At 45.2% G+C, this 27769-nt stretch overlaps 1 protein-coding gene across 3 annotated transcripts in view; it reads right to left on the bottom strand.

Moving 5' to 3' along the window:
• HIPK3 (homeodomain interacting protein kinase 3) overlaps positions 1–27769 on the bottom strand; it is a 159927-nt gene that overhangs the window by 80767 nt on the left and 51391 nt on the right. The window lies entirely within an intron of this gene.

Genomic DNA, 27769 nt, shown 5'->3' on the forward strand with positions numbered 1-27769 from the left:
TTAAAGAATGTATGAAGGGGGGGAATTCAATTGTTTTGAGCGTTTAAGTAATGGACGCCCAATGGGTGGATATACAATTGTTCTGCAGATGGATGCCTATTACTTATCGTTGCCAAATGCACCGGGTTTTGTTTTGTGCGTCGCGCCCATTCATTTAGTTGGGTTTTACCGCTGTATGCGGCTAAACCCGACGGAAATGGGCGCCATCAGAATGAAAATGGGAGACAATTGAATATTGTCACTTTAGACGGGACACCAGGCACGATTAAACAAATGAATTACCCCCATAGATAGACAGACAGTATATGGGTTAATGGTAGCTAACCATTCTCGAATATAATCTACAGCCTGTGAGAACAGAAAGTCCTTTCTATGTAAAATACATAAAATTTGTGTCATGGAAAATTCCTCTGCATCAGAACCAGGAAATGTTCCTGGCAATGGACGGTCTGAACTATACAACACTGTTTAGAAACTGACAAAAACAAATGGAGGGTTAAAAGCAGTTCAAACTGCATTCTTTATAAGGGAAAGAAAAGGAAACATTTCCACAAAAATGTACTGTCTGTGAGTCCTATAACAAGCAGTAGGTCCCTAGGCTACTCCAGATCAACAACAATTACTGTTACCAGGGCTGGTTTTACAGAACATGGGGCACCAGAACACAAAAGTACATACAGTATCCTGAACTTGTTAACAGGTATGATGCAGTTCTTACACGTGTAATTTGTAGTTTGTGCTGCAGATTACATCTGATACACAGAACGGCATTCTATGCCTAAAACAGAGGAACAGATAAGAGAACATCACTGGTGTTATGCATCTGATCTATACCTACAGAGGAGCAACACAGTGACAGATGCAGCATAAGGCGAGCACTGGATCTATTCAGTTGGCCAGCATTTATAGATGGAGTGGATCATTTTATTCCTAACAATAGTTTAGGATAGAACAGAAGAAAATCTTATAGAAAAACAACCAGAGCGCTCGTTCACATTTATTCGGTGTTAATGCGCCTTTCCTGCTGATGACGGCATATTTGTTATCACATCGGGCGGTATCCGATTAGCCGCGGGCTCATGTGCAAATGAGTCCTAATATTCACTATTCATAAAAGTTTACTGGTCAATAAAAAACAAAAACATCTTTATAAAAAAAAAAAAAACAGCATGCATTCCCCACCAGCAAGGTGAACCGCACAATCATAAGCAGGGCAGTTATGCTTAGTGCACCATTACACACCTCTCCCCAGTGTGTCAATCACCAATGTATACAATTCACGTCTTAAACCTAGGATACTGTAAATGTGCATTCCAGCTTCTGCTCTCCCCCACACTAATGGGAAATAGACCCTTTAGCCACCCTAAGCAGTGGGACTATCAGCATGGGTGTGGATTAATAGATTGACAAAATGTCTTTACGTCGAGATGTGCAAAAGGTCTACATGAAAATGGTTGACTGTTTTTGTATTATTTTGTCCCAAATGCTGCATCTCTCCTGTTATCTGACCACCATCAGCAGAAGCTTGTACCCTCCTGTGCTCGCTCTGCTCACCACAGGTTACTATCACCATTAGATGTTCACGTGGATAGTAAATAAAGCAGAATCTAAATTTGGGACAAAATAACCAACAAAAACATGTGCCCACCGTTTTTATGTCGACCTTTTTACCCTGCTGACCATAAGCACCGTCTAACTTTTGTACCTGTAGACTTAATGCATATCGACCAGATGCTGTCAACCTAATGACTGTCGACCTATACAGCATTGTCAATCTATCATCCGGATACCATACAGCATACTGGACAGATGTAATAGCATTTAAACTGTGGAGCCAATTAAATTAGCTACAATGTACTGTACATTGCTCCCCAGGACTTCACATCGCGGAAACCCCTACATCGACGATTTTGCCTTCCACCCATCATGGTTTGCAGGAAAATTAGTAATAACTCTTTCAGACCACTAAGGTCAAGTCATGTGCGCCCTGGCTGAGGCCCCTTTCAGACTGGCGGTACGACACGTCTTATTGCCAGGTTGGTGACGTCACTGTCGAAGCTTCCCAAGGCGGTGCTTGGAGACGAGATGATTTCCAAGCACCTCTTCCTATTCAGTGAACGGGTGCACTTACCCACCCATACTGCAACATGAGCCGGGTTGAACAAGCGTTCAACCCTGCTCGCTACACAGGCTGAAATACTGGCTCGACCCGGGTTAGTTCAAGTGGCCCCTTTCAGACTATGACGCAACCCAGGTTATTGCTGGTGGTCCAAAAGGGGTATACTATAATGAACAAGCGTCACCAGGGCACAACAAGCCTAACTGAACTGACTCCTTTATTTATTTTTATTAATTTTATTCATTAACACAATTTTGTATATATACCAAATATCCTTACGTATACCTATACGTTTTACTAATAGGGGCTGTGTATACAGTATTGGACTTCGTCTTTCTATTCCATAAAAACTTCCTTGTTTTTTGTTTAACTGGGCCAATTTCACTCCAAATTGGGAATTTACAATCAATTTCAATGCCTTGGAAATAGGAAGACAAAGAGCTTAATTCAGACCTGATGGCAGCAGCAAATTTGTTAGCTAATGGGCAAAACCATGTGCACTGCAGGTGGGGCAGATATAACATGTGCAGAGAGTTAGAATTAGAAACATAGAATTTAACAGCAGATAAGAACCCCTTGGCCCATCTAGTCTGCCCCCTGTTTTTTTTTTTACCATATTTTTATCTCAAACTTTATTTGATCCTTATTTATTTGTATGGATATCCTTATGTCTATCCCATGCATGTTTAAACTGCTCTACTGTCTTAGCCTCTACCACCTCTGATGGGAGGCTATTCCACTTGCCCACTACCCTTTCTGTGAAGTAATTTTTCCTCATATTTCGCCTGAAACTACCTCCCTCCATTCTCAGTGTATGTCCTCGTGTCCTATTGCTTCTCTTCATTTGGAGAATGTTTCCCTCCTGGACTTTGTTAAAACCCTTGATATATTTCTATCATGTCCCCCCCCCCCCCCCCCCTTCACTTTCCCTTCTCCAAACTATACATATACCCCTTTCACACCTCCAATGCCGAATCACACCCGGGAATTGGAAACGGGTCCTTCCCGGGTGGGATCCGACATTGGAGCCTCAGCACTGGCTTTCCGACCCGTCAACATGCCGGGCCGGTTGCCATAGCGGCGGGGGGCGGAGCCGGCAGCGGGGGTGGCGCTGGGAGATGAGCTCATCTCCGTGCCACCTCTCCCTATGTAGTAAACGAGTCCCGGTTCGCATCGACCCGGGAACCCGTTTACACTACACCTGGCCCGGTATTCAGTCGGGAATAACCCTTCTTATTACCTGGGTTGAATCACTGGGTCAGGCGACCCGGGATTTCTCCAAGGCCCCTTTCACATCGCACACTGACCTGTGTCTTATTTTTGCGATTTGATAGGGGTAATATTGAAATTTTGTAGTCTTTCTGGGTATGTTTTGTGATGTAGGCCATGCACCATTTTAGTTGCCCTTCTTTGTACAGTCTCTAATGTATTAATATCCTTTTGAAAATAGGGGGGTATATGCAATTGCGGTCGAATTCCCGAAAATGTCGAAAAACGGGACATTTTCGCCAAAAAAAAAAATTCGACAATGCAATTCAGTTCTTTTCGCCAAAAAAACGGACTTTCCAAATTCGACATTTGTCAAATTCGACATTTCTGCAATGGTACAAATGCGGCAATTCGACAAAAGTATATTCAATTGAAGTTTGTAAATTCGACAACAGTGCTTTTAACAGTAAATTCGTCATTTTCAATCCGCCACACTTTGGTGGCGGAATCTAATAAAATTTTTTAAAAAATGCTGGTGTAAAAAATACGGGGGACCCCTACTCTTTTTGTCCCCCGTATTTTTTGCACCAGCAATAGGCGCAGAGCCCGGTGCTGGTTTTAAAAATATGGGGGATCCCCTGTCAGTTTTTCCCCCGGATTTTTAGAACCAGGACCGGCTCGAAGAGCCCGAGGCTGGTTATGCTTTGGAGGGGGGACCCCACGCAATTTTTTTTCGCGTTTTTTACCGTTTCCCCCCGTTTTTTAAAAATTGGATCAAAATCCGTCAAATCGGCCGTTTTTCGACAGCGGGACTGTCGAATCCGTTTTTTATTGAATATGTTGAATTTCGGCACCCACTTGCCGGAATTCGACGGGCGAATTGTGTCGAATTAAAGAACGGGCTAAAAATTGCCGCGAATCGCGGCAATTGCATATACCCCATGGCCTCTAGAATTTAACACAGTATTCTAGATGAGGCCGTACCAATGACCTATATAGTGGCATTATTACTTCTTTCTTTCTGCGGCCGATTCCTCTCCCAATGCAGCCAAGCATCTGACTAACCTTCCTCATTGCTTCGTTACATTGCTTACCTGCCTTTACGTTCCCTGAAATAGCGACACCTAGATCATTTTCCTCCTCAGTAGCTTCCAGTATAGTGCCATTAATATTATATTTAGCCTTTGGATTTTTGAGACCCAAGTGCATGATTTTGCATTTTTTTGGCATTAAACTGTAATTGCCACACTCTTGAGAAGATTTGGGTGGGTTATATTGTTTCTGTGCAGGGTAAATACTGGCTACTTTATTTTTACACTGAAATTTAGATTTCAGTTTGAACACCCAACCCCCCCAAATCTAACTCTGTCTGCACATGTTATATCCGTCTCCCCCCCCCCCCCTGCAGTGCACGATTTTGCCCATTAGCGAACAAATTTGCTGCTGCGATCAGGTCTGAATTAGGCCCAAAGTGGTAACAGGTAACAAGAAGGGGACTTTGTGATAAAAACCAAGGTCTGCAGAAAGTCTCTCAATTGTATTTGTTAAAAAGTGCATGGCTAGTTTATCAACTGCAATTATGTTGATAAACAGGATAAAAGATTATCTCTGGATCCAACGATGTATCGTCTAATGCAGAGGTTCTCAAACTCGGTCCTCGGGGGCCCACACAGTGCATGTTTTGCAGGTCTCCTCACAGAATCGCAAGTGAAATAATTAGCTCCACCTGTGGACCTTTTAAAATGTGTCAGTGAGTAATTAATACACCTGTGCACCTGCTGGGTTACCTGCAAAACATGCACTGTGTGGGCCCCCGAGGACCGAGTTTGAGAACCTCTGGTCTAGTGTGTACCCAGAATTAATCCCACAGACAATCTAATTGTAACCTGTTAATCCTTTTACAATACAATGGCACTGAGGTGTGGCCTAAGAAGAAGAATGTGTGTAATATTAGTAGGGGTACGTCGACATCGAGTGAATGTCCAGAATGGCACAAAAATATGGCAGGGGACAGGTAATGTGGGATACGGTCATTTGGTCGACAGTCATTAGGTCAACCGCTATTGGTCGACATGGAAAAGGGTTGACATGAGTTTTTCACATTTAAAAAAAAAATTAGAACTTTTTCATACTTCACGATCCACGTGAACCATGATTGGGAATAGTAACTTGTGCTGAGCACAGCGAGGCACCTTGCCCGTAGCTGTGAGGGGACACGGTGCACTAACTGGGGTTCCCTGTCACTTTACGAAGAGAACGACACCAAAAAAAGTTTAAAAAAAAAAAAAGATATATATATATATATATATATATATATATATATATATCTCATGTCGACCTACTGACTATGTCGACCAATAGTGGTCGACCTAATGACTGTCGATCTAAGTGTGGTCGATTTAATAACCCATACCCGGTAATGTAGCAGCAAACTATCCAATACATTAAAAGCCTGCACTATAAACAGCATGTGACAGGTTAAATTGAACGCAATACATTTTTGAGGTGTAGGGTCACTAAGATCTGTCTAACTACAGGAATGTTTCTTTGATCAGGAGAGTAAACAGTATTTTCCAATGAAAGATGTGGGTGGATAAAGGTTTATCACTGAAAAATGCAAACCTGCTACAAATACTTTAGGCTCCTGCATTCAACACACATTCTTTAAGCTTTGTAAATGGGCTGACACAAAATAGTATTGTGAATGGGCCTGTGACCAGTGTTTCCCACACATTTCAGCATTGTCTTTTTCACTTCACTTTGTACAGTCTGAAAAGCAAGGACAAAGCGCTAAGCTTGGATTTTTTACCTTTTAAATAGCATTGTTTTACAACACCTGTGTGTACAAGCCATTAGGGAGTTCAGCATTTAGTCCATTAGACAAGAACTTCCATTGACTTCTTCTTATAGGACAAATGCACTTTTCAAACACTTTTTCCGAAAATAAATACCCTTTTACACTCGCAGAAAAATCCCGGGATTTTTGGGAGTGTGAATGGGTACAGGGACAATTTCCCGGTCTCGACCTGGGTTGAATCCGGGACCATCCCGGGAAGCTGTGCAGTATAAGGCGACCCGGCACCCGTTCTCTGCATAGGAGGAAGATTATCTCCAAGCACCGCCTTCGGTAGCATCAGCGGTGACGTCACCGACCCGGCAATATGCCGTGTTGGGCCGCGAATGTAAAATGGTAATTCCCGGGAATGACCCGAAGCTGCGAATGTAAAAGGGGTATAATCTTCCGATGACTAACTGAGGTTGTGTCTTTTTTGGGGGGATACTATTCATGACAGCCAATTCTGTAGTCCGTTTCTGTGCATAAATTGGCCCCAGTTACTTTAGGGATTTGGATCTCATAGCAGCTTGCATTGAAGGTCCTGTAGATCATGACTGCTATTGTATACAGAGGGCTGGTACCTTGGTGATGTCTACAAGGAACGGAGAGGAGTCTTTGTTGAACAATTAGTTTGTACAAGACAGAACTGATTGGCTGACCAACTATTTGAGGGACAGGCCAGTCTATGAAGGCCCTTTTTGGGTGGTGGTCATTATTATATCCTTGAAAATACTAAAGACAAGAATAGATCGATTTGCAATAACTGTAAGGATCATTAGCCCCCATTAGTAATCTCTAAAGAGTTTAGTGGGATAACACTCGGATAGAAACAATCCACCAATTTTGATCAGTGATGTGAGCTTCTATAGAGAACTCGGGTGTGTATCCAAAATATCCCCTAGGGTTGGCTATGCTTTGTCCCCTTTATTTGTGGCTTACGATACATGGAAAGTCCCTTTATGGCTAAACTATAAACTCATTTGTGTTTCTTTAAGTGTGGTGATTATCATAGTATCAGAGGTCGGGTGTGGTCCTGTGCATTGCAGGAAGCTGGTCTATAAAGGAACATATAAATTGTAGTACTGTTAATTACAGCCTGTACTGGCTGTCTGACTCAGTGTGAGCTACATTACAGGATTGTTCGTCCGTCTACAAGATACAGAAAAATAACGCAATCAAATCATCTAATGTATCTAAACATTGTATTGATCAACATGCTATAGTGTTACCAAAGTTCTGTTGCAGATTATACAGAGGGTGATGCTTCCCCCTCATAAATTGAGGGGCAGGAGACGGGGAAGGGTGGGGGGGTGGGGGGGGGGAGGATTTTGAAATGTTGAATGAAGGACTGAGATTTTAGAAGCTAAATACTTTATGTAATTCCTTTATATCTGCATGTGATCTTGTGGGTTTGATTGTACACGAGTTTACAGATCCGTGTCTCCTATGATTATGGACTGTGGCAGCCTGGAACCCTAATGTGGTTCCACATCCACCCTCTCTCACTGTTCCTATGTTTTGAACAGAATGGAATAAAATGAAGTTTGAACCAGTAAGATTTTGTTAATGCCCGTTCCTGTTGTGCAGGAGCCATTAATATTGTATATGGGACAATATAACAGAGCTGCCCCCCCCTTCCCCTCACACACACATACAGGTATTTACAACCAGAATTCATAATATGCTCAATTACGGGCAGAATGAGCGGCTTTTTGATTTTGACTTCCAAGTGACGCAATGTATCGCCAACTCTCGTACCCAGCTACACCTGAGGCAGGAGTCACCCCAATCAGTGAAGCCATGGCCGCCATGTGACATTCTGCCAATCAAGCTCCATCTGGTGGTGGGCACAGTTTAGGTCTGGCTAACCAGACAATTAACAGAAGCTAAAACATTAATGTGATACTGGGACAATGAACTGGAAAACCCGTGTAAGAACAGATGCAAAAAGAACAAGAACTTCCCCCCTCCCCCCAGAAACCAGTGTACAGTCATTATAAACACAGGAAGGGTCACAATTAAGAGCCAAAATGGATATGGAAGTGGACACTGTATGTATTGTTTTGTAAGTGCTGACCGGCTGAGCTTGTCTGTCCGCTGAACACCATGTAGTCTATGTACTTGCATCATACAGTAGCCTGCGATTTTGGGTCTGACATACCCGTATACTAAAAGTCCTGGATGTCTGTTTTTTTTTAAAAAATCCCATTCTTATACAGAATATATGTACCGGTGCATGTGAGGTACTTGTGTCCATATCAAGCTACACATTTGTCTATTTTTCTTATTACTTATTTTGCCATACAACAGATACCTCATCTGCTGAAATAATCTGTGCTGCCCTGTACATTCTGATAATCCCATTGTCTACAAACTGTAATATCCCTGCACTCTTTCAAAGCTAGTTACCTATGTAGATGCAGGAAATTAGAATGATCACAAACGGTTATTTCAACATTGGTCAAACACACCAGCAAAAGATAATGGTTTTTGTCATCTACCTTAGTTGGCTATCATAATAAAAACAAAGGTAATATTAGAAATCTAACCGAATAATCAAGTCCACTTGCAGAGTTAAGAGTTATTGTGCCATTTGCATACCATCGGCATTAAAGAATAATGAAACATCAATAGTATTTGATACTCCTTTGAAGAACAGCAAAAAGTAGTTGCAATTAAAATACAATTTAAGGGTTAAAGTAATGTGGTAAGCAGACATGTAATATACTGCTCTGCAGAATATTATCCAAGCTCCGGGGCTCCGGTGAAAGCCTCGACCAAATAATACAAGCTATCTGTCCCAGCCCCTGTAATATAAGCTAGACACCCCAGCTGCTATTTGAATTATTTACTGACCAATGCCTTGGCAACTAGCCATGCATGCCTGAAAGGCTCGTTCAGCTAATGGAATCATGGGAGCCGGAATCGGTGCCAATGTCTAAATGAAAATGCTGAAGCGTAGGGAATATTATGGCCAGCACGCGGGTCTGGCAAGGGGCATGAACCTTAGGCAATCCCTGTTGCAAACCCATTTAATCTGGTCTGTAAAATGCTAGAGGGTACAGCACGTTGAATTACACAGACCCTTTTTAGAGGAATCAAAGTGGATCTAGCAAGTGGGCTTCGCATCACAACAAACTAGTTCTGTCTGCAGCGAGGACTCATTCTGACAAAGGGACGCACACAGGATGCATCACATTTGAATCATACATTTTTAATCTATGCTACGTGGAGATTACAAAGATACATTAGATCACTTTGAAAGGTTTACAGTTTCAGCTTGGTCACCAGGCAAGAGAAATCACAAGCCTATTTTGACTGATTCAGTGAGAACATAGTTAACTTCCTGGCTGCTTTGGTCTCTGTGTTGGGTGTGTCCTCCTTGTTGTCAGCCTATTGAATTTTTAAAGGCTGTTTTTATTATGTAATGTTACTTTAGTTGTGTCTTCTACATTTACCGTGTCATTTTAGCAGCGCTGTGTGCCTCAGCAGTGCAAGACAAGACCCTTCTCATACTGCTCTTTGTCCAGGGTGCCTTCCGCTATCCTCCAATGCGCTCTCCACGGAACGCTGATAATTTTTGATACAAACATAGAGGTCACTGATCTCAATGCTGAAACTGGTTATTCAGGTGTAAAATAAATGTAAACAACTGGACCACCAATGTGAACGGTGCATGCATAGCACTGCAAAACATCAGACAGGAATGGATAAAGCCTTTAGAGCAGGGCAGCAACCAGTGTTAAAGTGACCACAAGATAAAATGGTTTCTGTAAAGTTGATCAATTAGTAATGGTTCTTCTTATTTCTTAGTTTAAAGCTAAACTGTACTGGATAAGAATGCTAAGAGATGTGTCCTCATACATCTGGCCTCACATTGTGAGATGCCTCTGCTTGCGTAGGGCCTCTTTTTTTTTTTTTTTTTGTGCCGAAAATGTGTCGGAAAGGCCTACACACCAAGCGATTACACTGAAAGATATGAACGATCTTGTGTATATGTACCAACAATGAACGATGTGCGGTTCCACGCTCGTTCATCACTGGTGCCGGGTCATTTATACATGCACACCAATATGGACAATCTCATCCATATGAGCATGCAGGGCCATGGGGCCGGGGGAGTGAAGAAACGTAACTGTTCCCCATCAACCCCCCCCCCCCCACCTCTTCACGCCGGGTCAGCTGTATCAGCCGTCGGGTACCTCAGCGGCATATTTGCCAGTGTGTAGGGCCCTTTAGTCGCAAAGTGATGACACGTGTATATTGCGTATGACAGAGTCTGTATGTGGAACACAACAGAACTAGTATTGGAAAAAGTTGTGGATGCTACATTGTTGCACTTTATTAACACAGAGATATACAAGTGTCGCACATCTAATAGTCAGCATAGTCTCCTGGGGCGAGAAGTAATCAAGTCCGATTTCGTCGGCCGTGCGGGATGCCGGCCGAACTCTGACTTTATTAAACACCGGGCAATCATGTACAAGGCATGGTTTAGCCTTGTAAATGATTGCCCTTTAAAAAAAAAAGTTAGCGTTTGCCTAGGAGTCCGCACGGCCTGCCGAACTTGGACTTCATTTCACCCCGGCCCTGGTGGGTCCTAGTCGCCCCACATTGCAACCAAGATGCATTTTCACCAATAAAGAAAGCCGACAGCTGGCACACCAAGAGGGGCTGTTTGGCACAACTACAGCAACACATCTGGAAGGTCATTGTAACACTAAACTGCATACTTCTCATCACGAGTGTATAATATACCATGGGTTAAATTGGTATATTAGGTCCACAGTGGCCAGGTTGACTTTCATAATAATGTCAACAGAGATCATGTCGACAATCCACTTTTCAGGTATGCCTAATGCTAGCCCAAAAATTTGACCCTATGTCGACATTTTCCAGATGTTGATCTCATAACAATAGTCACTTGATAGGTATGCAGTCATGTCAACAATTTACTGGTGGGTTTTTTTCTTTACAAAATAGAACCCTCTTCCATACACTGTAACAGATTTATGTCAGTTCTATTTTCAGATCCTTTCTGCTTGATACAAACTACAGGGGCGTCCTTTGATCATTTTAGCATGCATATTTTACAGCATCAGACCAATGATGAATGAACTCCCACGGATTTTCCGTGAAATGACTGTGGGTAGTCCACTATTCAGGGATATAATCAATTACAGTCGAAATTGTAGTCTTGTTGGAAAGACAGCTGTTTTCGACTTCTTTAGGTCGGAGGGGGTTCCGACCTATTCAATATACCCCATCTTCTTCCGACATGTCGGGTATTTCAACTTGTCGGAAAGCACGTGGATCGGCAGAATACCCACCTATCCGCATGCTTCTGTTGGAAACGGGGACAAATTCTACCGTTTTTGGCCCCGTTTACGACAATCTCAATAGCGTGGCGGCAGGCTATAGGGGCAGCAGGGACCAGGTACCTCTATAGCAGGGCGTCCCCACTGCCAGATTCCTCTCCCCCGCAGCGCTCCCTGGCCGGCACTGGGTGTGTCCCCTGCCAGGCTCCTCTGTCCCGCAGTACTCCCCAGTCAGCACTGGGCAGCCCCCCTGCCAGGCTCATCTCTCCCGCAGCACTCCCCGGCCGGCACTGGGCATCCAACCCCGCCAGGCAACTCTCTCCCGCAGCGTTCCACGGTCAGCACTGGGCGTCCCCCTGCCAGGCTCCTCTCTCCAGCAGCGCTCCCCGGCCAGCACTGGGCGTCCTTCCTGCCAGGCTCCTCTCTCCCGCAGCGCTCCACGGTCGGCACAGGGCGTCCCCCTGCCAGGCTCCTCTCTCCAGCAGCGCTCCCCGGCCAGCACTGGGCGTCCTTCCTGCCAGGCTCCTCTCTCCCACAGCGCTCCACGGTCGGCACCAGGTATCCCCCTGCCAGGCTCCTCTCTCCAGCAGCGCTCCCCGACCAGCACTGGGCGTCCTTCCTGCCAGGCTCCTCTCCCCGGCCGGCAATGACAGCAGCAGCAGGACGGGATACCGGGAACGGCCAAATCCGACAGCTGAATTTGGCCGTTCAGTGAATAGGTCCTGTTGGATCCGATCAGACGTTAATTGAATATACCCCTCAATATAAAATGTACTAAGGACAGACAGTAACGGAGAAAATGCCACAGCAGAGATAGCTCTTGTGTGGAGACTTTAAGAGGAATCAAGTCACACAGAATATACACTGGTTAAATACCATTAACGCACATAACTCATGACAAATATTTAATGCATGTATAATAGTCACTTGTGGCGATAGCATTATAACATTACCAGTAGAGAGACTATCTTCTTACGGGATGCGGTTACATTGCCGGCAGTCAGTACGCTGACCGCCAGCATCCCGGCATACCATACCCAACGCCTTCCTGGAAAAGATTTTATTTTATTTAAATTACTGATGTGCCCACATACACCTATACTCCAGTCACACCAAATAGCCTTGTTTGGCGCACCGCAGACTTTGCGAGTTAGGAGTGACAAGTATCCCACAAAACGTGCATCTTCTCACTGATGTGACAGAAGTACAATGCATGGGTACCCTGACTCCTTCATGTAGCTTCTGTGAGTGATTCATTTACTTATCAGGGTAATAAGGCATAACACAGATGTCCGATACTAGTGATCCACGCCATGCCTCTCGTCACGTATCGTTATGCTTAATTTGCAACTTTACACCAATCCCCTGCCACAGAAATACTAAACCTAAGTACCTAGGACACTATAAGAGAATGTGTACGGCTATGATGTGAATGAGATACAAAATTCAGACAAGGTACTAAATCACTGTAATCACTACCAATGGCAAAGTGTCTAGGTCATGCTATGGGACTCATGCTATAAGACACAGGAATGTTTGGGCTATAAGTACATATCTGTACAAATAACTAAGAATCGATTTTGCTACCACTGTCAAGTTTGTAACAGAGAAATGGAGTGAATATGAGACTGTTGGGCTCATTTATCAATGAGTGATAAATTTCATTGTGAGTGATAAATTGCACCAGCCAATCAGCACCTAACTGCCAATTTTCAAAACCAGCCTGTGACAAGGAAGTTAGGAGCCGATTGGCTGGTGTAATTTATCACTCACAGTGAAATTTATTACTTATTGATAAATAATAAGGGCATATGTTATAGCTATAACCGAGTCAAGAACAGGACATCCTACAAAACGTAAGACAAGACCGAATTGAGAATAAAGCTTGTTGATATCTACACGAGACCAAAAGACTTGGGAGGACAGTTATATACCAGCAGGATAATGAAATACAGCGTACAGCAAAACCTACATGGAGTGGCATAAACAGAATGTCATGGGGTGGTCCACATAGAGCCCAGGCCCCAATCACATCAAGAACTAATATCAAACCAACCAATATCCTATGCTTGATATCCCAACACCTAACCCAAACCCCCCAACTAACCCTAATAACTTAACCCCTAAACCAACCCTAATACCCTAACCCCCATCCACTAAACTAACCCTAATACTGTAATCCTGAGTCAACCCTAAGACCGTAACACCTAACCCATACCCCCCCCAAATGACCATAATACCCTAACCACCTATCCCTAATAACCTAAACCATCCCACTAAACAAACTCTAACACCCTAAGCCTAAACCACCGAACCAACCCAAATACCCTATCCCTAAAACCCTGAATGGCAGACTGGATGGGCCATTTGGTTTTTATCTGCCGTTAAAAATTCTATGTTTCTATGTTCTTTTGTAGATTTATTTAATTGTCTGTACCCAAATTGTCCTCATCCAACCTGATGACTTGTGCAATCCTGCAGAGAATGGTAGCCCATAGTCTAGATGTACGAAACTACCAGAGACTTATCCAAATGCAGCCCCAACTGCAGCTGATGGGGCTTCCACCAAGTAATAAAACAGAAGGGCCAATCATTACGCAGTGAAATATTGTCTACTTCTAATGTGTAACGAAAGAAACGTTTTACACTAGGTTTTACTTCCCACTCTGCAGAGCATTTAGTGCTGATCAGTGGTAAGAATGCTATAAAAAATTAACTCAGATATAAGTAAAATGTGCAAAATGCCAAGAGGAGGAAATTACTTTTTATATCCACTGTATATAAACACCCAACACACGGCAGTGTGACCAGACAACATTTGTTAAAGGTGAAACAAAATACATTGTGAACAAGCCATAACAATGCGGATCTTGGCTATAATCTGCTTAGCAGCCATTTGACGGATGCAGATAATCACCTTTTCAGTATGTTGCCCGCCGTGACTTTATACGTATTATGTAGGTGCTACAGCCACTTCCTATTTTCTTTCCAGTATTAGTGGGGGCTTGCGTCCACATCAAAAACATACTGCGAGCTTAATGTTAGTGTGGCTGTAAGCACCACCGAGGCAAGGCTGCCTCATACGATGTTACTAAATAATGTGCAAGTGCATTATAAGTAGTGCATGGAGCCATCAGTGTAAAGAGAAACATCTGGGCAGCATCACGGAGCAGCAGGTCACAGTCCATCCAGCTGTGCGATGGCTGGATTTACCGTTATTTGCCAGAATAATAGGAAAGTACTGGAAAAGGGTGGGCCACAGATAAGCTTAGGCAGCCACTATACATTAATAGTGTTCTCTCCATATGCAGGGTGCTAATCAGTGAGTAGGGTCATATTCTAATTCTGAAGGGCAAAATCTTAAGAGGGGATGCATACCACCGAACATTTTGGAATTGTAGATCAGGACCTCCTCCGCATGCTGAAAAGGGGGGGTGGCCTCAATCCTATAGGCCACACCCCCTGAAAGATGATGTTTTGGAGCAGGCCTGGCCTGCCTGTGGCTCTCCAGTTGTTGTGGAACTACACGTCCCAGCATGCCCTGACACAGTTTATGCATTCCCTAATAACAAAACTGTGGCAGGGCATGCTGGGTTTTGTAGTTCCACAACAGCTGGAGAGCCACAGGTTGGCCAGGCCTGTTTTGGAGGAATGCCTGCCTCTCACGGGTGGGACAAAGGGATAGTCCTCGAATAGCAGCACTGTCCCAATAAAATTGGGACGGTTGGTAGGTATGGGTGATGTATTGCTACAAATAAAGTGATTATACAACGCATGGACAACCTGTGGATCTGCAGCCATTATGAAACTACACATCCCAGCATGCCCGGTCACAATTTTGCTATTAGGGAATGTTAAAGGGCATGCTGGGATATGTAGTTTCACGAAAGCTGGAGAGCCACAAGTTGGCCAGGCCTGCACTATGCAGTCAACCATTCTCTCAACAAGTAATAAAACCAAAAACCATCAGACTATGGGGAGGATCTGACAGTTCATTATTCAATTTACGGGCGTTTTCGATGACTTTTGTCCCGTGTTCGCCCATGCCAATCCGACTTTTTTTTTAAAAACAGGATTAAAAACTGGTGAAAACGCCCGTAAATTCGCCAAAACAGGTGGATCGGCAGCGAATTCGCTAATCCACCTGTTTTTCGATGGTGTCGGAATTTCCGACAAGTCGAAACAACGGCACTTACATTGAATAGGGTGAAACGAATTTTGCCCTAAAAACGCCGAAGAGTGCAGTTTTTCGACTTGACGGAAATTCCAACTGGAATTGAATATACCCCTTTAAATTCAGATTAAAAAAGCTAGTCAGTAACACTTATATGTAACTGAAAATTAGAGTTTCAACTAACAAGGAAAACACTGTATACAGGAACACCAGTTGTATAAACAGCACAGCATATACATACACACACACACACACGTATACCCATTTGTGTGTGTGGTTAGTCAGTTGACAGCATTAAGCTTAACATTTCCAGCAGCTTAGCGGTTAATGAGCAGTTCCATGTCTGCTGTAAGAATCCTAGGTACAGGCCTTTTACAGGCACAACAGATTCCAAACATTCCTCCAGACAACTCTAATATACAGAAATGTTTCATACTCATCTATTACAAAACAAGCGACTCAGATTGCAGGGTACATTAGGCAATGGATTCTTTTTTCTTCTTCTAACTGCCGTGTTCTGAATTTCAGCCAAATATAACAGTGAAAAAAATGTTTGGCAGCATATATTTCTAGAGTATGACTAAACCATTGGAAAATGTGAAGTCTAATTTAGAAAAATGCAATAAAAAGTGCGTTTTACCTTATTGCATGCGCTTCCAACTATAATTTTACGGTTTATAGATGAGACAACAAAGTGGCGAGTCTCCGCAAAACCAGTTTACATATTAAGATCAATACGGGCTAAACATCAGGGTAGTATCATTTCAACCAGCCAGCTAGTTGGTTGGTTGGAATGAAAATCTGGCAGTGTGTGGGAGCCAACGGTAATCATTCGTTAGCTCCCAAACGCCAAAAAAGGGTTGGTTCAACTAGTTGGCAAAATCAAATAGGTTTGATTATTCCCAACTAATCGTTCTAGAATATCAGGAACTTTCCCCCCAACTGAATGATGAGTAGGCGGACATTAACCAGTGTCGTCCTACTTTTGTCATCATGTAAATGGCCATCACTGCTGGGCTGCCCCTACTAACCCCGGGATTCGTGCCTGCGGGGAAGATGGTGCAGGGTTCGGGAGAAGCATCTCAAGAAGCTCAGTCACAGGTTGCCCGTAAGACTTCTATCCACCCGCTGCTAGAAACACAGTTCAGCTGCTGCAGGACTCCTATCCCACCAGCTGCTTACAAGGAGATCCGCCAACACCCGTGTAAGGGAGGCGGAAGCTAAAACTACACCTGATGGGGACAGATGTTACCTCTTGCAGCAAGCAGCCTCCGGTCCCAAAGGTACACTCTGCTCCATCTTCTGGGCACAAAGGACTTCAGCAGCTCCAAGCAAACCGTAGAGCAGCAGGCACACTGACTTCAGCGCAGACTCAGAGTTCCCGGACCTTTGTCAGGTGAGGCAGGAGCAGGCCGGAACATGCTGTCCATACATCCCCCAACCTGCAGCAGTGGCAGATCCACAACCCCTATTCCCCAGAACAGCAGCACAGTCTAACCAGCCCACTAGAACAGCAGTAAATTCTCCACTGACCACAACCGCCCGAGAACAGCAGAACACTCTCCAGTGCCCGCAACCACCCGACCCCCAGAACAGCAGTACATCCTCCACTGACCACAACCACCCTAGAAAAGATGAACACTCTTCCCCGCCTGCAAACCGCCCTCCCCCCAGAACAGCAGCATTACAAATCTGTGTTATACTGTACTATGCCACCATAATCACTCCTTATACCACTCTGTACTGTACTATGCTGCCTTAACTGCTCTGTAACTGTATTGAACCCCCCCCCAAAGTACAAGTGTCAATGCACCCCCCCCCCCCCCCAATCTCTCTATCTCTGCACCCTAATCCCACTCACTTTCTTCTGTCCGCTCCTCACCCACTTTCTCATGACTTATTGATCTCTGGGCCCTAAACCTTTCAAATAATAAACAGGTCAAGCAAAAATAAGAATTTACTTACCGATAATTCTATTTCTCGGAGTCCGTAGTGGATGCTGGGGTTCCTGAAAGGACCATGGGGAATAGCGGCTCCGCAGGAGACAGGGCACAAAAGTAAAGCTTTTACAGGTCAGGTGGTGTGTACTGGCTCCTCCCCCTATGACCCTCCTCCAGACTCCAGTTAGGTACTGTGCCCGGACGAGCGTACACAATAAGGGAGGATTTTGAATCCCGGGTAAGACTCATACCAGCCACACCAATCACACCGTACAACTTGTGATCTAAACCCAGTTAACAGTATGATAACAGAGGAGCCTCTGAAAGATGGCTTCCTAAACAATAACCCGAATTAGTTAACAATAACTATGTACAAGTATTGCAGATAATCCGCACTTGGGATGGGCGCCCAGCATCCACTACGGACTCCGAGAAATAGAATTATCGGTAAGTAAATTCTTATTTTCTCTATCGTCCTAAGTGGATGCTGGGGTTCCTGAAAGGACCATGGGGATTATACCAAAGCTCCCAAACGGGCGGGAGAGTGCGGATGACTCTGCAGCACCGAATGAGAGAACTCCAGGTCCTCCTTTGCCAGGGTATCAAATTTGTAAAAATTTACAAACGTGTTCTCCCCTGACCACGTAGCTGCTCGGCAGAGTTGTAATGCCGAGACCCCTCGGGCAGCCGCCCAAGATGAGCCCACCTTCCTTGCGGAATGGGCCTTAACAGATTTAGGCTGTGGCAGGCCTGTCACAGAATGTACAAGTTGAATTTTGTTACAAATCCAACGAGCAATCGACTGCTTAGAAGCAGGTGCACCCAACTTGTTGGGTGCATACAGTATAAACAGCGAGTCAGATTTTCTGACTCCAGCCGTCCTTTAAATGTATATTTTTAAGGCTCTGACAACGTCCAACAACTTGGAGTCCTTCAAGTCGTCTGTAGCCGCAGGCACTACAATAGGCTGGTTCAGGTGAAACGCTGATACCACCTTAGGGAGAAAATGCGGACGCGTCCGCAGCTCTGCCCTATGTCGAATGGAAAATTAAATAAGGGCTTTTATAAAACAAAGCCGCCAGTTCAGATACTCTCCCGGCCGAAGCCAGGGCCAGTAACATAGTCACTTTCCATGTGAGATATTTCAAATCCACATTCTTTAGTGGTTCAAACCAATTGGATTTTAGGAAATCTAAAACTACATTTAGATCCCACGGTGCCACCTTAGGCACCACAGGAGGCTGTATATGCAGTACTCCTTTGATAAAAATCTGGACCTCAGGGACTGAGGCCAATTCTTTTTGGAAGAATATTGATAGGGCCGAAATTTGAACCTTAATAGATCCCAATTTGAGACCCATAGACAATCCTGATTGCAGGAAATGTAGGAAAACGACCCAGTTGAAATTCCTCCATCGGAGCACTCCGCTGCTCGCACCACGCAACATATTTTCGCCAAATACGGCGATAATGCTTCGCGGTGACTTCCTTCCTTGCCTTTATCAAGGTAGGAATGACTTCTTCTGGAATGCCTTTTCCTTTTAGGATCTGGCATTCAAACGCCATGCCGTCAAACGCAGCCGCGGTAAGTCTTGAAAAAGACAAGGACCCTGCTGAAGCAGGTCCCTTCTCAGAAGTAGAGGCCACGGATCGTCCGTGACCATCTCTTGAAGTTCCGGGTACCAAGTCCTTCTTGGCCAATCCGGAGCCACTAGTCTTACTCCTCTTTGCCGTATAATCCTCAATACCTTTGGTATGAGAGGCAGAGGAGGAAACACATATACCGACTGGTACACCCAAGGTGTTACCAGCGCGTCCACAGCTATTGCCTGCGGATCTCTTGACCTGGCGCAATACCTGTCCAGTGTTTTGTTGAGGCGAGACGCCATCATGTCCACCATTGGTTTTACCCAACGGTTTAATAGCATGTGGAAAACTTCTGGATGAAGTCCCCACTCTCCCGGGTGAAGGTCGTGTCTGCTGAGGAAGTCTGCTTCCCAGTTGTCCACGCCCGGGATGAATACTGCTGACAATGCTATCACGTGATTCTCCGCCCAGCGAAGGATCCTGGCAGCTTCTGCCATTGCCCTCCTGCTTCTTGTGCCGCCCTGTCTGTTTACATGGGCGACTGCCGTGATGTTGTCCGACTGGATCAACACCGGTCTTCCTTGAAGCAGAGGTTCCGCCTGGCTTAGAGCATTGTAGATTGCTCTTAGTTCCAGAATGCTTATGTGAAGAGACTTTTTCAGGCTCGACCACACTCCCTGGAAATTTCTTCCCTGTGTGACTGCTCCCCAGCCTCTCAGGCTGGCATCCGTGGTCACCAGGATCCAATCCTGCATGCCGAATCTGCGGCCCTCCAATAGATGAGCCTCCTGCAACCACCACAGAAGGGATACCCTTGTCCTCGGCGACAGGGTTATCCGCAGGTGCATCTGAAGATGCGACCCTGACCATTTGTCCAACAGATCCCTTTGCATGGAATCTGCCGAAAGGGATTGCTTCGTAAGAAGCTACCATTTTTTCCCAGGACTCTTGTGCATTGATGTACAGACACCTTTCCTGGTTTTAGGAGGTTCCTGACCAGGTCAGATAACTCCTTGGCTTTTTCTTCGGGAAGAAAAACCTTTTTCTGAACTGTGTCCAGAATCATCCCCAGGAACAGCCGACGAGTTGTCGGCATTAATTGGGATTTTGGAATATTCAGAATCCATCCGTGCTGCTTTAGCACCTCTTGAGATAGTGCTAAACCCATCTCTAGCTGTTCTCTGGACCTTGCCCTTATTAGGAGATCGTCCAAGTATGGGATAATTAATACGCCTTTTCTTCGAAGAAGAAATATTATCTCGGCCATTACCTTTGTAAAGACCCGAGGTGCCGTGGACAAACCAAACGGCAGCGTCTGAAACTGATAGTGACAGTTTTGTACAACGAACCTGAGGTACCCCTGGTGTGAGGGGTAATTGGAACGTGGAGATACGCATCCTTGATGTCCAAGGATACCATAAAGTCCCCTTCTTCCAGGTTCGCTATCACTGCTCTGAGTGACTCCATCTTGAACTTGAACTTCTTTATGTACAGGTTCAAGGACTTCAGATTTAGAATAGGCCTTACCGAGCCATCCGGCTTCGGTACCACAAAAAGAGTGGAATAATACCCCTTCCCTTGTTGTAGAAGAGGTACCTTGACTATCACCTGCTGAGAATACAGCTTGTGAATGGCTTCCAAAACCGTCTCCCTTTCTGAGGGGGACGTTGGTAAAGCAGACTTCAGGAAACGGCGAGGTGGCTCTGTCTCTAATTTCAACCTGTACCCCTGAGATATTATCTGCAGGATCCAGGGATTTACCTGCGAGTGAGCCCACTGCGCGCTGTAATTCTTGAGACGACCGCCTACCGCCCCCGAGTCCGCTTGCGAAGCCCCAGCGTCATGCTGAGGCTTTTGTAGAAGCCGGGGAGGGCTTCTGTTCCTGGGAAGGAGCTGCCTGTTGCTGTCTCTTCCCTCGTCCTCTGCCTCGTGGCAGATATGAATAGCCCTTTGCTCTCTTATTTTTAAAGGAACGAAAGGGCTGCGGTTGAAAGGTCGGTGCCTTTTTCTGTTGGGGAGTGACTTGAGGTAGAAAGGTGGATTTCCCGGCCGTAGCCGTGGCCACCAAATCCGATAGACCGACCCCAAATAACTCCTCTACGCATCGCCTGTCCACTGTCGTGTCCATAAAGCTCTTCTGGCCGAAATGGACATAGCACTTACCCGTGATGCCAGTGTGCAGATATCTCTCTGTGTATCACGCATATAAAGAAATGCATCCTTTATTTGTTCTAACGACAGTAAAATATTGTCCCTGTCCAGGGTATCAATATTTTCGAACAGGGACTCTGACCAAACTACCCCAGCACTGCACATCCAGGCAGTCGCAATAGCTGGTCGTAGTATAACACCTGCATGTGTGTATATACCTTTTTGGATATTTTCCATCCTCCTATCTGATGGATCTTTAAGTGCGGCCGTCTCAGGAGAGGGTAACGCCACTTGTTTTGATAAGCGTGTTAGCGCTTTGTCCACCCTAGGAGGTGTTTCCCAGCGCTCCCTAACCTCTGGCGGGAAAGGGTATAAAGCCAATAACTTCTTTGAAATTAGCAGTTTTTTATCGGGGCACCCCACGCTTCATCACACACGTCATTTAATTCTTCTGATTCGGTAAAAACTACTGGTAGTTTTTTCACACCCCACATAATACCCTGTTTAGTGGTACCTGTAGTATCAGCTAAATGTAACATCTCCTTTATTGCCAAAATCATATAACGTGTGGCCCTACTGGAAAATACGGTTGATTCGTCACCTTCACCACCGGAATCAGTGCCTGTGTCTGGGTCTGTGTCGACCGACTGAGGCAAGGGGCGTTTTACAGCCCCTGACGGTGTTTTAGGCGCCTGGACAGGCACTAATTGAGTGTCCGGCCGCCTCATGTCGGCAAACGACTGCTTAAGCGAGTTGACGCTATCCCGTAATTCCACAAATAAAGGCATCCATTCTGGTGTCGACCCCCTAGGAGGTGACATCCTCATATTTGGCAATTGCTCCGCCTCCACACCAATAACGTCCTCATACATGTCGACACACACGTACCGACACACAGCAGACACACAGGGAATGCTCTATACGAAGACAGGACCCACTAGCCCTTTGGGGAGACAGAGGGAGAGTCTGCCAGCACACACCAAAAAGCGCTATATATGACAGGGATAGCCTTATGATTAAGTGCTCCCTTATAGCTGCTTTTATATTAATATATAGCCATTTATTTTGCCCCCCCTCTCTGTTATACCCTGTTTCTGTAGTGCAGTGCAGGGGAGAGACCTGGGAGCCTTCCTGACCAGCGGAGCTGTGACAGAAAATGGCGCCGTGTGCTGAGGAGATAGGCCCCGCCCCTTTTTCGGCGGGCTCGTCTCCCGCTATTTAGTACATTTAGGCAGGGGTAAATATCTCCATATAGCCTCTGGGGCTATATGTGAGGTATTTTTAGCCTTTTTAAAGGTTTTCATTTGCCTCCCAGGGCGCCCCCCCCCCAGCGCCCTGCACCCTCAGTGACTGCCGTGTGAAGTGTGCTGAGAGGAAAATGGCGCACAGCTGCAGTGCTGTGCGCTACCTTAAGAAGACTGCAGGAGTCTTCAGCCGCCGATTCTGGACCTCTTCTTGCTTCAGCATCTGTGAGGGGGCCGGCGGCGTGGCTCCGGTGACCATCCAGGCTGTACCTGTGATCGTCCCTCTGGAGCTTCATGTCCAGTAGCCAAGAAGCCAATCCATCCTGCACGCAGGTGAGTTCACTTCTTCTCCCCTCTGTCCCTCGTTGCAGTGATCCTGTTGCCAGCAGGAATCACTGTAAAATAAAAAACCTAAGCTAAACTCTCTAAGCAGCTCTTTATGAGAGCCACCTAGAATTGCACCCTTCTCGGCCGGGCACAAAAATCTAACTGGAGTCTGGAGGAGGGTCATAGGGGGAGGAGCCAGTACACACCACCTGACCTGTAAAAGCTTTACTTTTGTGCCCTGTCTCCTGCGGAGCCGCTATTCCCCATGGTCCTTTCAGGAACCCCAGCATCCACTTAGGACGATAGAGAAAGTGTTTTTTTTTTTTTAAAGCAAATATTTATTCATTCAAAACATGTAGAAGTAGGCAAAAACTTGTCCGCCTACATCTGTGACATCACAAGTTGGGGGGAAGTTGGCTGGTCTAACAAGCATTTTATCTGCACGTGTATCCCCTGCATTAGGTGTGTGGGGCAGCGTTTCAGTTGGACAGACAAGTTGGATGGCTGGAGAAAAGTCTGTCTGGTCTATGGCTAGCTTCGGAGGGGAATTATCAAAGCTTGGAGAGAGAAACAACTGTGAAAGTACCAACCAATCAGCTCCTGATATTTTTCAAATACAGCCTGTACTATGTAAGGTAGAAGCTGATTGGCTAGTACTTTATATCTCACAATTTTATCTTTTTGTCCAGGCTTTGATAACTAGGATTAAGGGAGGTGTCCCATTACCCGCAGCAAAACATCGGGAGCGAGAAATGGACATTTTACATATACATATATATATATATATATATATTTTTTTTTTTTTTTATAGACTATCCACTCAGTATAGAAAAAAATGAATTTTTTTCGCAAACACCCACCCGTGTGTTTTCCCAGGTAAACTGGGATTCTTTTGGGGATTTCGTTTCGCACCAGCTTATCGGGGCTAATTGGATAGTTCCCGGCACAGCAATAACCCGCAGTTAATGGCCACGGGTAATTGGATACCACCCTTAGATGGAATACTACTGGTGAGCAGACAGACACGGTGGCTCAATACATTCAGCGGGCTGGTATATCAATATCAAAAGGTCATCAAAGCAGTACAATGCACATGAACAGGTCTCCCACGGTCACTTTACAGAAGGGGACTCTATACTGTATCATCAAACCATGGCACACCCCAGTTTAGGACTAGTCTATCTTAAGAGCTCAACAGTGAAGGGTTTAAAAGATCACAATGTAGATATAAGCTCTTGAACAGATGGAAAGTACAGACGTACACTGATGGCTTAAGGCGTATAGGTGCTATTCTGTTGGGCACGCATGATCACAGGCATTCACATTTAGCTAGAAACTGCGCAATACACCACAATAACTACACAATACAACTGGGTTCTGTTCCAGGGCCTCGTACAGCACACCAAAGCCGGGCCTCATGTACTGCAGCAGCTCACTTTAGATCATGCTGACCTTGAGCAAACGAACCCACTTAGCAAAGTACTTCTGTCTTTTTTCAACTCGGCAGTCAGACAGCCTCACCATCTATAGTAGTCAACATGCTTTGGCCAGGGCTCGTGGGCCTATTTTAAGCAAAGCTGCTACATCACAGTGATGTGTAGTTCAAAGTGATAGAATAACATTTGTGCCTGTGAGGCTTGAGCAAAAATCCTGCTTCACAGTTTCAAAAAGCCGAAGTGCTTCCCTGCAGCATACCGAACTCGCATATACGTTTGTGCAGCCCGTGGATGGAGTGCATGTAAGCCAGAGAACAACCCCCTCATTCCCACATGAATGTTGTTTTCAATTCAAACCATATAGTCATTGTTCATTAAGATGTGGGAAAAGTAGGAGAATTCACCCTAGGCCCTTACTGTATGTAAATACGGAATAATGTGGGAAATCAGTTACAGCAGAGCTGGATTACCAACTGTGCGCAGCTGCAGCAGAGTCACAGGGCCAAGAGAACCGCTCAGTGGTAAAGGTGTGGCTCTCTATCACAGTCACAATGGAAAACTTGCTGGCTTGAGTACCCTGTATCAGCTACTTGTAACCTTAGTGCCAGTGTCTGGGTGTCTCCAAGCCAACAAAAACTATACTGCAAGTTGCTTTAGGCAGTTGAAGCTATTTGTATGAACAGAGCAGTGTAGACTTGTATGTACGTATTAATTAAGAGAACAATAAACAGTGTCCTAATTAAAAATGCAGAACCGCAAATTCCCTAAACATACAAGGGGCGTGACTCCATAACATTCTTAAGGTCAATCAGCAATTGGCAAAGTAGGTCAGGCACAAAAGTGCTGCTGGCCATATAACGGGGAAGCAGGCTTAAGACCAGCCGACAGCATCTTATTAATAAGTAATACGGCATTCTGACGCATACAGTGCTAAGTATATGGTGGTCCTTGGTTACGGCCACTCATTACTCACAAATTACTTTCTGTGATCTCGGATGGCACGAGGAGTGGGAGCAGGATACAGTGGGTGGTCTTCAGTATGCCGGCTGTCGGGATCCCGGCGCACAGTATACCGGCCCCGGAATCCCGACAGCCGGCATACCGACACTTATTCTCCCTCGTGGGGGTCCATGACCCCCTGGAGGGAGAATAAAATAGCGTGGCGCCACCGTGCCCGCAGCGAGCCTGCAAGGGGCTCATTTGCGCTCGCCACACTGTCGGTAAGCCACCGGTCGGGCTCCCGGCGCCGGTATGCTGGTCGCCGGGAGCCCGACCGCCGGCATACCATACCACACCCGATACAGTGAGACAGAACTAGTTATAACTGGCAACCTATTACAGAATTAGATACTTATGGAAAGCTGACCGTTTCTCACTCAGTTACAATGATGATTCATCTGGCTTTAACAAATTAACTATTTTCTCAGGGCAGGTGATATACCAATTTGTAACACGAGTAACATGGGAACACACGTGTCTAAGAATCACCTACAGTAAGTGTGAGCTAAAGGAGGAGGCATCACGTCAGCACAATGGACGTTCTGTGCTTAAAATAACGAAACAAGTTTGGAGCTATAAAACCCAAAACTGGTTGTTGTAAGCTAGAAAATATAAAGCAGAATTCCCAAGCGTGACGTCCCTGGCTTCTATTACATCTTCTGGGAAACAAACCCAAACTTCTAAGATTCTCTCTACCTAAAAATAATAAAATTTTTCCAATTAGTTTGAACGAATCGCATCTGGCCCCCTCTCTTTTCCTTATGTACGACGCGCTTCGCACTGGATTGTGATGAAATATTTACTTTAAAGCTGTAATTGCATGAAAAAAAATGGTGTGTGTTTTTTTCTTCTTCTTTCTATATACATAAATCACTCTGGTTTACTGAAAGATGATAGATGGGGTGTTTGTATTTCATTACCTTTCGTCTTCAAGCAGCTATTAATGATTTATACATTGCCAAGTGTTATGCTACTATCATTGGCAGAAAATGATCACATGAAGTATGAGGCACTGAGCAGAGAAATTTGGAAATGTTAATCAGCGACCTCGTTCACAGCACTATCCTGCCCCCCTCTCCATCCTCTGCCATCATATACATGGATAGAGGGCTCTGACTCAATGCCTCGGGAACGAACCACAAACATGTCCCAGCTAACATATGACCCTTTTTGTGTCGTTGTCACGCTTTCCGTTTTCATGCTGCATTTCTCCTGAGCTACACAATCCTCAACGTTTTGAGTTTCTCTATCTAGCAAACGTGTCGCTATTAAAAAATGGTGTTTATATCCTACTTATTACTGCCATTTTTTTTAATCATTGAGATTAAGCTACCTTAATCGTATCCCAAAGATTCCGCTATTCATAGTTTTTAAACAGAGTATGAAAGGAACAGCAGCAATTAGAGAGATAAAGTAGCAATCAGCCACTTACTGTCATTATTCAAACAAATAGGTAAATGTATTACAGTGGCACGGATCGTGTCTCTATAACACTTCCTCATTACAGAGGCGAAGCAGGAAGGGAAATCGACATGATGTATTAACATCTTGTCTGCCGAAGCGGTGGGAGCAAAAGCTCCCCTCTCTGACAAGGTCCTGAGAGCACACAACGCATCAGCTCAGAGCCGACGTGCTGCGTCTCATTCCCAGCTGGCTCCACTGCGCATGTGCGGGATCTCAAGATCCCCAGCGCAGTCCGGAGCCGGCACCTTCCACGGGCAGGGACAGCTCTGTCCCTGCTATGGTGAATGGGCATCACCACCTGCAGCTGTCGAAATCGATGCTGGCCATTCATACATTGTCGAGCATATCGGCATGCTATCTTTTAGATATCAGCACCGATATGGACAGGAGCATATAGCGCCCCTGTCAATGTGCCCACACTGCAGCCATCATACATGGGGGAGAAGCGAGCGCACATAACATGCGCGGATAGCGCTTCTACCCCATAGCGCCACTTTTGGCAGTTAGAAGCCAATTCGTTGGAACCAGTGCCAGATCCAGAGGTGGGGCTGAAGCACTGTCCAAAATTCAAATATGTGAGTCGCACCAACTGCCACTCCAAAGGATTCTAAACATCACCAGCTGGGACTCACTGGCAGTTAGAGTGTCTCCTTTATTTGAATTTTGGACTGTTCTGCAGCCCCACCTCTGGAGCTGCCTCTGTTTGGAACTGTGTGTGATAGTCAATGTAGATCATTCATGCAATAGCATTATAACCTATGTATAGTAATCAGTGTGAATCTCTCTCTGAAGGGACAGTCTGACTTGGTGGATGTTCGGATGTCTCATTGTGACTAATATAGGGGCATATGCATCGAAGCTTTCAGATAGATCAAGTGGAGAGAGATAAATTAGCAACCAATCAGCACGTTACTGTCATTTTTCAAACACAGCCTGTAATTTGGCAATCAGAAGCTAACTGGCTG

Source organism: Pseudophryne corroboree, chromosome 11 (assembly GCF_028390025.1).
Source record: "Pseudophryne corroboree isolate aPseCor3 chromosome 11, aPseCor3.hap2, whole genome shotgun sequence".
NCBI lineage: Eukaryota > Metazoa > Chordata > Amphibia > Anura > Myobatrachidae > Pseudophryne > Pseudophryne corroboree.